Here is an 11,304-nt window from a genome sequence, read left to right as displayed (position 1 = left end):
TTCAGTTTGAGCGTAACCTATCTTTTCTAAGAGCCACCCATCTGTACACACCGGTATATCTGTATGACTATAAACGGTTTGATCAAAGCTGATTACGTTTCCAGAACGGTATTTTACTTCCATTTAAGTGAAATAGCCATGTAATACGTTAATGAAACAGGAAACAACAGTTTATTGATTTTTCTCAAAAATATTTCAATCAATTAATTAGGAGTCGATACTGTCCCTCTTACTGTTAATGCCTTTGATTAATAAACAGTAATATATATATATATATATATATATATATATATATATATATATATATATATATATATATATATATATATATAGAACAAATCACAAAGATATCCACAATACAAAGCCAGACAAACAACCGTGATAAATTCCTCCAATTCGATGGAAAAGAAAACGTGGAACGCTCAACTTTCCTTCTCACCTTGAACCATAGAACCCACAAATAGGTCGCATCATTTACAAACTTTTGTCAGCCATTGAACCGGGTAAACCACTTAAATTGATTTTCCCACAAAAACCAGTTATAGCTTTTCATAGACTTCAACATTTGAGTGACATGCTAGTCAGGACATATTTAAAGACACTCTCAAATTAAATAAGAGACTCAAACCCAGCGGCATATATCAGGAATGAACAAAACGGGCATTTGTCCAGGGCCGGCGCCAGACTATCTGGCGTCCTAGACAAGGTTAGATTCTGGCCCCCCCCAAAAAAAAAAAAAAAAAATATCGCGTGATTCCACGGAAAAACTCGTGGCCTATAAAAACACGCGAACGTAATTACGCCCTGAAAGTTTCGTATGCGCGCGATTTTCACTCACTCATTTTGCTTGTTCCGGACCGCCTGGTGTTTCGGTCAGACTGAATCTTCTCGATTATTTGTCCCTGTATAAAATAAACCAGGATAAAAAAACGACCCTCAATAAAACTGAAATTTATTTATTTATTTTTCAAAACTTTTGTTGATTTGGAAAAATGCGCCCCCTGAAATCAGCGCCCTAGGCGGCTGCCTAGTTTGCCTATATGGTAGCGCCGGCCCTGCATTTGTCAGTGCATAAACAAAAAGGAACGCACTGGTTATCGATACCACATTTTCCGACCATTTATATACTTTTTCCAGTCATAGCTATGTTTATGTGAAAATGTGAAAATCCGCATTTATAAATTTATTAAAAAGCGTTCATTACAACGTTTTATAATAAAACTTAAATTATGCAATAAAACTTGAGAACATAACTTCATGCACATGTTATTAAAACAGCCAGAACATCATAATATTATATCCACAATGAAATATATCCGGGATTAAAATATTTATTGACGACTCAATAGTTTCAATGATGACCCACTAAAGGAGACAGTTGGTGTCAGTTGTTTCAGACATTCCTGCCCTGCTAACACTACAAAGTACCACAACTCAACATGTTCAACCTTTATTTTGTATGTAATTGTACATACCTACTGCAAACAGAGTGTAGACTTTATATAGTAGTGGCGTTTTGTGTTTGTTATGTTGTTGTTTGTGTAATTATGTTTGTGCCTATGTCCCTTGAGAGAGAGATTACGTTTTACTAATAAAAGTCATCATAAATGATTATTGATGTAACCCAGCATCATTTCGTAAGAACGTTTATAGAGAGGGTGATTAAACGATTAAACTGAGCGTCGACAAAATGGTGGTTTGAATTTGATGCAAAGCGGGTGAAGAAAGAAAATCTGTATTGTGGTCATGTGATATAGGTAGCCAATCATCGTGTAGACACACCAGCAAAATGATTTAATACTTAAAGCTTACGGTCACTTTGAACACATTCTCTCTGCTGTTCATTCTTACTATTTTCATACTAGAAATGCTTGCTGGTACAATTAATTCTTCACTGGTAATTGTGTATTCCAAGTAGTAGTGAGTGGTACTAAAAAGGACAACACATTTACGGGGACGAAAGCGTAATTACCATTACACGCCATTTCTAAAAATAAATGTTATGACTCGAGTATCGTATCAATCACATTCTCTCGATTTAGCTTTTAAACACTATGTCAGTCAGAAGTATTGGGTGTGTTTCAGATCTTAACTATGTTACAATTGTTTATAGCGTTCTATTAGGTGTAGGCTTCATTTACCACTTTCAATGAAAATGTACAATTTGCCCCTTCATTATCATTGGCAGATTGGTAAAAAAAATAAACACTGACCGACATTTTGTATCCTCCAAGTTTGATATACGTCCGTCAGTTGGAAAAAGGTTTTGCCAAACCTTAATCTGCTGAAGCTAATTTTGGTATCCCATTATTGAAAACTAACAAAATGAGATGAGTGTGTAGGTGTGAAAGAGAGAGAGAGTTAGACAGACAGACAGACAGACAGAGAGAATACTTATAATTAAAAGCTAACCAGTGTTTTGAACTAAAGTATGTGTATGTCCATATGTCCGTGAATATGAACGAGAAAGGGAGGGAGAGAAAAAAAGTAAGAGAAAGACAGAATATTTAAACACCGTTGTTTAAAAATCAACATCTTTCAATAACCACTTAAAACGAAGAGGGAGTATTACAGATTGATCCTTCCTTTTCATATACAAATACAACATCAATAGATTTACAAGATTGACAATATTATACAGTACAACTAGATTTGCTATCATTTCATACAGTATCAGTTTTCTAAAGATGCTAAAGAAAATATATAACCAAGATGTTTACAAACATGTTTGGCATCGTGTCTAAAAATGGGAATATGAGCCTGATGTCTAAGGACAGGAATGTATTAAAGGTACCCACAAAAACATTGCTACATATCTGACAGATAGCACGTCAAAACATGTACTCATTCTCTATTGAGCTCGACACGGTCTGTTTGTAACAATGCTAAAGAAATGTCCTATTACGACAAAATGTTTAACATAATGAGTATATCTGTTTGTAAACAAAGAGGAAATATCGTATCATTACTCTATATCAATGAATCTAATGATAATATTACATTTACTATCCAAACTGATTAACATTTAGTCAGAAATTGATCATTTAGAGAATGACTTAGCACACGATGCAGTAATTTCCACACACACAAGTAAAGCAACCACTTATAATATCCTTCCTTTATTGCTCCTATTTTAGGCAAAACTACCATCCCATTCGGGTCAGCCTGTTTGGTTTATTTACGGAAGTAATGTGAGTTTGTCTGCACTCTAAATTGTGTTCCAACTCGGCTAAACACCCGACTTACAATGTGGGTTGTGTCACATAGGATTTAAATATATATATTACATAATTCTGCTAGAAATCGTTTTGGATTCTGCCAGATTTGGTTCTTAATTTTCCTAAACTTTATTTTTTACTTAGTGGGCTACAGTATGCTTTCATGCACTAACTGTTTGTATTTATCTAATGGCCGGGTAGGTTTTATAAATGTGTTAATCCTACGAGGTGGGTAAAATTTTCGCGTATGAGTATCTGTTCTATGTAGGTGTAAATATGTGACCGCGTCTGCACTATAAATAAAAGATCTTATTTTATCTTTGCTATAAATATACGAAATAAAATTACATCGAAGTTGGGGGATGATTACTTCTAATGAGAGACAGAGAGACAGACAGATACAAAGAGAAAGACCTTCTTAATCTTCTTCTCATAAGTAGCAGTAGCAGTAATAGTGTCTCTCTTGCAGTTAGGAAAGAGTGCGGATGTGACACGTCATATTAAATATACCGGCGCACCGACGTTTCTACGGTTCACCATTGTCGTACAGTTTGAATATCGTACTGGCTGAAACAATGAAGGCAATGCATTTGGTTGCGCCTGCTGTGGATACCTTATATTCTTATATTAATAGTGTGATGACTACGACTACTAATGCATTTGTAAGCAGTATTCCATTTTAAGAAGAGGATGACTTTCATTTAGCCTTGACATATTTTTTTTTTCTGTCCTCTCCGCAACGATGTTTGCTTGCGAAGGTATTACTATCTTTTTTTACTTCTCAATCATTGATATTGGCAGATGATTCAGAATGAAACAAAATGAAGAATTGGGGAATTTTTTGCAATGACAGAAATAAGCAGAAGAACCATTTATTCCGCCACAGTAAAAAGAGAAGAAAAAAAAAGAAAGCAAGGCGAAGACAAACAGAGGAGAGACATTTGAATTACGAAAACAGAATGAAGGAAATGACAACAAAATATGTGCATGCTACCAGACATATATGCGGGTTTAAAGTATCTGAAAGAAATGTATCAGACGTCTTCAGCCAAACCCAAGAGAAAGAGACCTTCATGAACCTGGATGTCTACATCCTACATTACTGCATCCACTTACTATAACTGAGATTCAAGAAGCAACATCTACTACCATACCTAACAAAGCAGCACCAGACACAAGGAACGGAGTCGGACGTGGCAGTTGAAAGGGATTGAGACAGTTAAAACTGATGATGCCAGGGCTGTACGTTTCCAAACAATGATGATGTCAGGTCCATCTGTTTCTTTTTTGTTGTTTCGTTTCCAAAAGGAAATACAATACACATCAGTCTTTTTCAAAATCACCCATGTCTCACAGAAAATAGATACTACCCAATGACTGTCAAATGAAGTAAAGCCTAAATTACTTCCTCCTTGATTCAATGATGCGAAGCTTTGAGTGTGTTGAAATATCATATCCATACTATAACAAATTAAAGACAAAGATACACTTACTTTTGGATTCATTAACTTTCATGGGTTCCTCCTTTTCACTGCCCTGACTTCTTGCATTTCTTGACAGTTATGAATTCTACATCTTTATGATTAATTCTCCTCCACCCACTGAATAAAGCTTGTTTTATTTTTATATTAATACTCGAAATAACAATTTCTTTCCCTGACAATCACAACATAAACATATTAGCAGTCTCAACTCGGTCTTATCTCTCCTGGGCTGGAAGCGGCTACAAAATAGAAAAATGTTTAGAGTCATAGTATAAGGTTAACGTGTACATTAAATTGAGTGACTGTTATATACAGTGCCTTCGTGCTCTGTTTTATACAAGTGCTCTCTTCATGTCACGCCTACAAATACTTTCCTATCTCTTTCTGCAATAACTGAAAGCTAACCTTATATTGTATGAATGCGAGACAAGGAAAGAATAAAATATTAACGTTGTAGCTCATCTATTCAATTAAATTACAACATAATAGCATAGTATATTTAAACGTACTAGCGTTGCATACTTGAATATGATTTGCAATCAATATGTTTGACAATCATAATTGTCTGTTGTGTGTAAACAATGACTGAAACTTAAGTACTGAAAAACAATCTATCAGAACGAGTTGTAATGAATAAAATCGAATCCTCAAAGCACAACTACTACTCTGTATAAAGAAAAGAAAAGAAACTTTACCTCCCAAAATTGTAATTCCCAGATATGCGCGATTACGCCTTCCACTAAATTATTGAAAATAATAAAAGAAATGAAATGTTTTAGCTCCTGTACATAGTAATTGTACATGTAACTGCCCAAATTTTAAATTGCATATAGTCGCATTATACAGACCCTTTCGCAGGTATCATGATGTGCACGAGCTGGTGAGAACTATTACGCCACTGTCACGGTCATATTGCTTACATGAGTTTGTATTCTGCAGTCAACTTCAGATAATGAGTATTTACCACAGTTGACTTCAGATAATATATTTTCAGGTCTTTATTATAGTGAATATCTAAACTTATGCAATGCATCAATATAATACAAGTGAATAATTTTAAGTTGGTTTGTTCCAGTCACCATAAAAGGAGCCAAAACTCATTTACATGTGAGACAAGTACAGCTTATATATTCCATCAATTATTTAGCCATGACTTTGTATGCAATGCCTCACAAAAGTTTGAATGACAGATGTAAAACAATCTTATTTTCCACAACTTTTCAGTACCGTAGCTACCAGGCATTGTGTGGTCCAGCATTTGCCTGACGTTTGCTGTTACGACCCTAACAGACTGCTAAGATAACAAAGAGTAGCATTTTACGCTTATTACTAAATTCACTCTTCATACCCGTTCGACGTTCACGAAGAAATGCTAATTAATGCCGTTCATATGTGGACATTTTACGCCGCCGGTGCGTAAATCTTCGACAATTGTTTTTGGATCACGGTAGTATGAATTCTTTAAAAAAAGTTTCTGTCAGCCCTAAAGCATGCCGATATTTATAAAGAAGGAACAAAATGGTTATTATACCCCGCCACTTGGATCTCACTCCGCCAAAGCGTTGCGTAGATTGCGTTGCTAGTGGTTATCCATTTTCATGTTAGAATCCAGAAGAGAAAGACACATGCAAAAACCGGTACCGAGCCTTAAAATATGTCGCAACGTCAGATATTGCTCAAGACGGAATACTTGAAAGAACCAAGTCATCACAATCAACTGGTGGATGACATATGTAAATTCATAAAACACGTGGAAATAGTCGACGATAATTTCATCAGTTACGAAGAGGCGACAAGAGTTTGCACCCCTGCTGAGATTAGAAATATCATCGTTGTAAGCTAAGAGTCATCAAATATTTGTTTAAAATTGTACAATGCCTTTTCTTTGCCACCAACAGTTGTATATGCATCCACAGACTTTATAGTCGTCATCTAAAATGAAGGAGATTGTTTAGATACACGGACAATATATCTACCAGAACTATTGTCAGTTTTGCTAGCGATGGATCAAAGAATTATAGATACCAACAGTGCGAAATTCATACGAATGCAAAGTCAAAGGATTGAAAATGAACTAGCAATCGAATCAACTTTGAAGTCTTGAAACAAGTTAACGGTCCTGCTAAGGTAAAGACTTTAGTGTACAAAGATTACATCGGAACAAATTAAACGTTTATAAAACAGCAAAAGTCTTTAATCACCCTTACGAAAAAGTCTATTAAACTGTTTTCCATGTACGAGTGCGACTTCTAGATCCCACTAATTTACCATACGGAGTTCCAGTATAAAAAGTTACAAGACCAACACTTTATTAAGAATACAAATGCCCGCCTCGAAAGATGATGAATAATTCAACACAGCAACGGAGTGAATGACTCACAACAGACTATAAGTTCATGAATGAAGGCGAGTGAGGTGATGTGCCTTGTACCCAGAATGATGTCCAACCCTGTGAAATCAGAAATACAGCACGAAGTTAACGCGACTCTTCTGTACCTTATTGTTCAACTAGCGAACTAGCTGCAACACAACGTTTATGCTTTAAGAATATATGTGATGCCGAGTGTGTAGCTGTCAACCCATCTAATCCATGCACTCGTTAACTACTTTGGATACCATACTGCTAGCTCATAGAGATATACATATCAAAAAAAAGAATGTGTTTCATATTCCTTTGCGTGCCTATTATGACTTAACTTTTACTTAAGTCCTCCCAACCCTGGCCTAAAGATCTGTATGAAATATCCTGTGCCAAAATGATAGCCAGAGTCAGATTAATTTACTCGGACGATTAGACGAAGTATAAGTTGTGTTGTGATGATTCACGAATGAGAGTATACAGACTCGGTGATCATAAAATATTCCAGATAATCTCAGTGAGCTCACCACCGCCCATTGGTTGAGCATGATTATTATTCTCATGGATAGGTTAGAAGAGAACATTTTTAAATTTGCCTTCCAGCCTACGATAATGCATTTACCAAACGCTTGTACACGTTCAAATGCGATCCACAGAATACATGCATCCTTGACAATATATATATTTAGGCTAGTCGTATCAGAATACTGCTAAACATGCTGATTGGTGTAAGTATTTTCAAATGGCCTGACGCTCATCAACGTGTATCTGCATACTTTAAAGTTCTGGATGCCACTTCTGCTTTCAATTTGGCAGTTATACACCGACTTAGATACAAAAAGGTATAGGAAAAGTTTAAAAGCCTACAAGTATAATAAAACGTCAGTTATAAGATGTTTAGATTAAAAACGTAACTTCTTTACAACGTGTGATGTGCGGTGAGGTAATGACTAAATTTATTCATTATACTTGGCCACCAGATTCCAATTGGCGTATGTGTAATTATATCAACAAAACGAAAGTCATTGCTGCGAAAGACATGTTTAGAAAAACACATTCAGCAAGTCCATCTAAAGTGAGTTTGTCAAGATACAAGAAAAACACAAACTCAGGATTATATATCGAGTTTTACACTATTGCTATTCTCACAGAAATCGAAGACTGATTCTCGGGAACGACTATCACAGACATAGATAACTACGTGGATATCAAGCTTACAAAATTTCTACTTTTGTCTTCAGTTCTGCAACGAGTTTCTTTGAGGTAGCCAATGCCATTGATCAACACCTAGAGGATTACGAAACAAAATAATTGATTCTACCTACTAGCAAACCATTTAAATGTAAACGACGCGCGAGGTGTTTGTGTGTCACTGACTACTTTCCTATGATTTAGTTTCCTGCAGCTTTGCTGTGGACTGTTACATCCGTATATGCAGCAAAGGTATGACCACCCAAACGTTGTGAATGAACGAAAGACAAAGTATATTAAACGTGCTGAGAATAGTAATGAAAACCAGTTGCGTACTTCGTATGAATAAGACAAGAAGAGAAGTTAACTTAATAGCAGCAAAATAAGTGAGCATGAAACAAATGAATGTGTTAGAAACAGTGGTAAGTAAAGAATCAGAAGGAGCGGAAGAGATATTATATTCATGAGGATACCATTGTACAATTATAGCAAAATGAAGAAGTAATACCATCCCCGGATAAATTTGTCTCTGAATTTTGTAGAGACTAGAATTACACAAGAGAGTATACCTATAGATCAAGTGACACATAGATGGATTGTTCACTGGCTTGTTTATATGTAGCCTTGGGCATTTTTATATGTACCTCGTTGGTACAATGAGTCCGTTGTGTCTTTTGTATTTGCGCGTTGTAATTCTTAAATGGAAACTTGCTTATTTTTGTTGTGGCTCCACTTTAAAAAAAAGAATTACACGTTTATCAAATGCATAACATGGCTTGTGTTATTCATGACAATTTAAGAATTATCATCGTCGCAGTAATGCTTGCACCCACTCTCTTTCTCTCTCTCTCTCTCTCTCTCTCTCTCTCTCTCTCTCTCTCTCTCCTCTGTTGTCAAAGTGACTGAATAGAAATTAGGTTGTCAAAGTTCGGAAGCATCGTATTTTTGCCATACTTTTTACATGCTGATTGCTAGACGTTGTGGAGCAGGCAGAATGGAATGTAACAAACGTTTGAAAGATCACACAACACACGTTTTGGATCGTCCGGTTCAACGTATTTTGTGGAGTTACAAAGAATGGCAATCGGCTTACAAATTACACGAAGAATATCAAAAAGACCTAATTTTATTTGTTGAAGAAATTCTTTGCTGAGACCATGGGATGATGTTTTAATTTAGCAAAACACATCTTGTAATCTATGCTCTATTAGAAGATAATGAAGAAGAAATTAAACATCGTGATGCCAGAATTATTTACATTGCTCAAAACATATTAAACTCAAAGTACAGTACATCACACCATCAGTCGCAATGCCACCTATATGGCATATTTAAAAATCCAAGGGATAATCTTAAAAGCAAGCGTTAAATAAGCAGATATGAACAAGTTGGCTGTATTCTGGCTGTATTATGGCTGTATTATTGCTGCACAACGATGCTAATGAAACATCTCATGCTTATTTATTTATCAATTTAAATCCTACCACTCCCAATTATTTCAAATTTCGTTCCTGTTTCTTTCACACAGGTGCCACTTTGGCATCTTTCTGAGAACAATGTAACTATAGAACGTTTCGCAATTTTTTTCTTTCAAATAGTATTCAACAATACCTCTTTTAAATCTCATCTTCCTACGGAATTGTTTCTTGTGCTTAATGCATCAGTCACGAAACAAATTCGCAAACGCGTGAACATTTTTAGAAGCCAATCTCATTGCGGTGTTACGATACTTTTTATGACAGCACGTCCATTACTTCAAGCGATCATTCGCATATCCCATCAACAAACAAAAAAAAACAAACGTAGCATTGTCAGAATCTATACTCAAATTTAAAAATAAAATCATTCTGAAACCTTTTAATGAGACAAATTAAGTAGGCATCAGTATTCGTCTCCTTTTAAAATGGAATTATAATAATGAAGTTAAAACAAGTAAAAATCTTATTCTCTTAAAAAGACGAAGTGTCACATGTTTACACATGGAAAGGTAGACTAACGGCAGAATCTAAAGTTAGATTCGCATTTAATTGCAATTGCTGTGACAGTTTTGGACATTGCAGTCCACCTACAAGTCGAACTATAATCATTTCCTGGTCTAGTGGCTCAAAATTATAATTATTTGTTAACACTTCAAGAACGGAAACAATCCTTTCCACTGTTTTAACCTATTACTGTTTTCTTCGATTAAATTTAGCCCTTTCAAAAATTGCATTCTTCTTTGGAATGAATTATCGCACGAATCTATCTGTTACGGGCTTTCATTCGTTTTGCTCTTCCTCTGTCAAGTAAAACGAAGACAACATGTCATCAGCATCACTTCCCATGGATTAAACCAGGGCATTGATTTGATTTAAGCATTCAAAACAGTGAACCACTTTTCCTAAGTTTCATGTATAAGCAAAGTCAAATCAGTCCTGATTTGTAAATATAAATAAGGCCATTTTCAATTCACATAACGCCAGTCTTGTGTTTTTGCCGCTGCCATAATTTAATGTTCTTTGTTTTTAAAGAATATTTCCAGAAGGAGATCTGTATAATTTATTAAATACAAGACATCTGTACAATTAGAAAGAGAAAAATAGACAAGACTGCCCTGAAAGTATTTTTCTCATGGAACTTTAACCCTAGTGAACATATAACCTAAACCAGCTATTGTCTGTATACAAGTTCTTGTCCAGTGTGGAGTTTCGGATTACTTTTACTGTCAAGTGATATTTGTAAGCTAATTAAATCAAGACTTACACTTCAATAACTATTGATTTCTTAATCTGCATCCGATATTTATCTTTAATTGTGGTCATGTTTATTTCATTTTGTAAATAGATATCGTTAATCTAAGCTATTTAAATTGAGTCATCAATAGCTGACTATGTTATACTGTATATTGAAAACCTGCCTGTGTCACACTTATTCTGAATACCTGTTACATGTTTTCGGTGCTAAATAATGTTCTGAATATTCTTTAAACCAATTTCGTATATAAGTCTTGGGGAATTTCATACAATGTCAGTGGTAAAGATGGATTATGTTGTCAACAATCAGATTGGTATGC

General features: G+C 35.2%; 1 protein-coding gene across 1 annotated transcript in view; it reads right to left on the bottom strand.

Annotated features, from left to right (window-relative positions):
* LOC149776163 (uncharacterized) overlaps window positions 1-11,304 on the bottom strand; it is a 47,215-nt gene that overhangs the window by 15,883 nt on the left and 20,028 nt on the right. The window lies entirely within an intron of this gene.

The sequence above is a fragment of the Sinohyriopsis cumingii genome, chromosome 18, assembly GCF_028554795.1.
Source record: "Sinohyriopsis cumingii isolate HCF-2022 chromosome 18, ASM2855479v2, whole genome shotgun sequence".
Classification (NCBI taxonomy): domain Eukaryota; kingdom Metazoa; phylum Mollusca; class Bivalvia; order Unionida; family Unionidae; genus Sinohyriopsis; species Sinohyriopsis cumingii.
The sequence above is the reverse complement of the archived record's forward strand: the minus strand, read 5'-3'. Positions and strand labels throughout refer to the sequence as shown.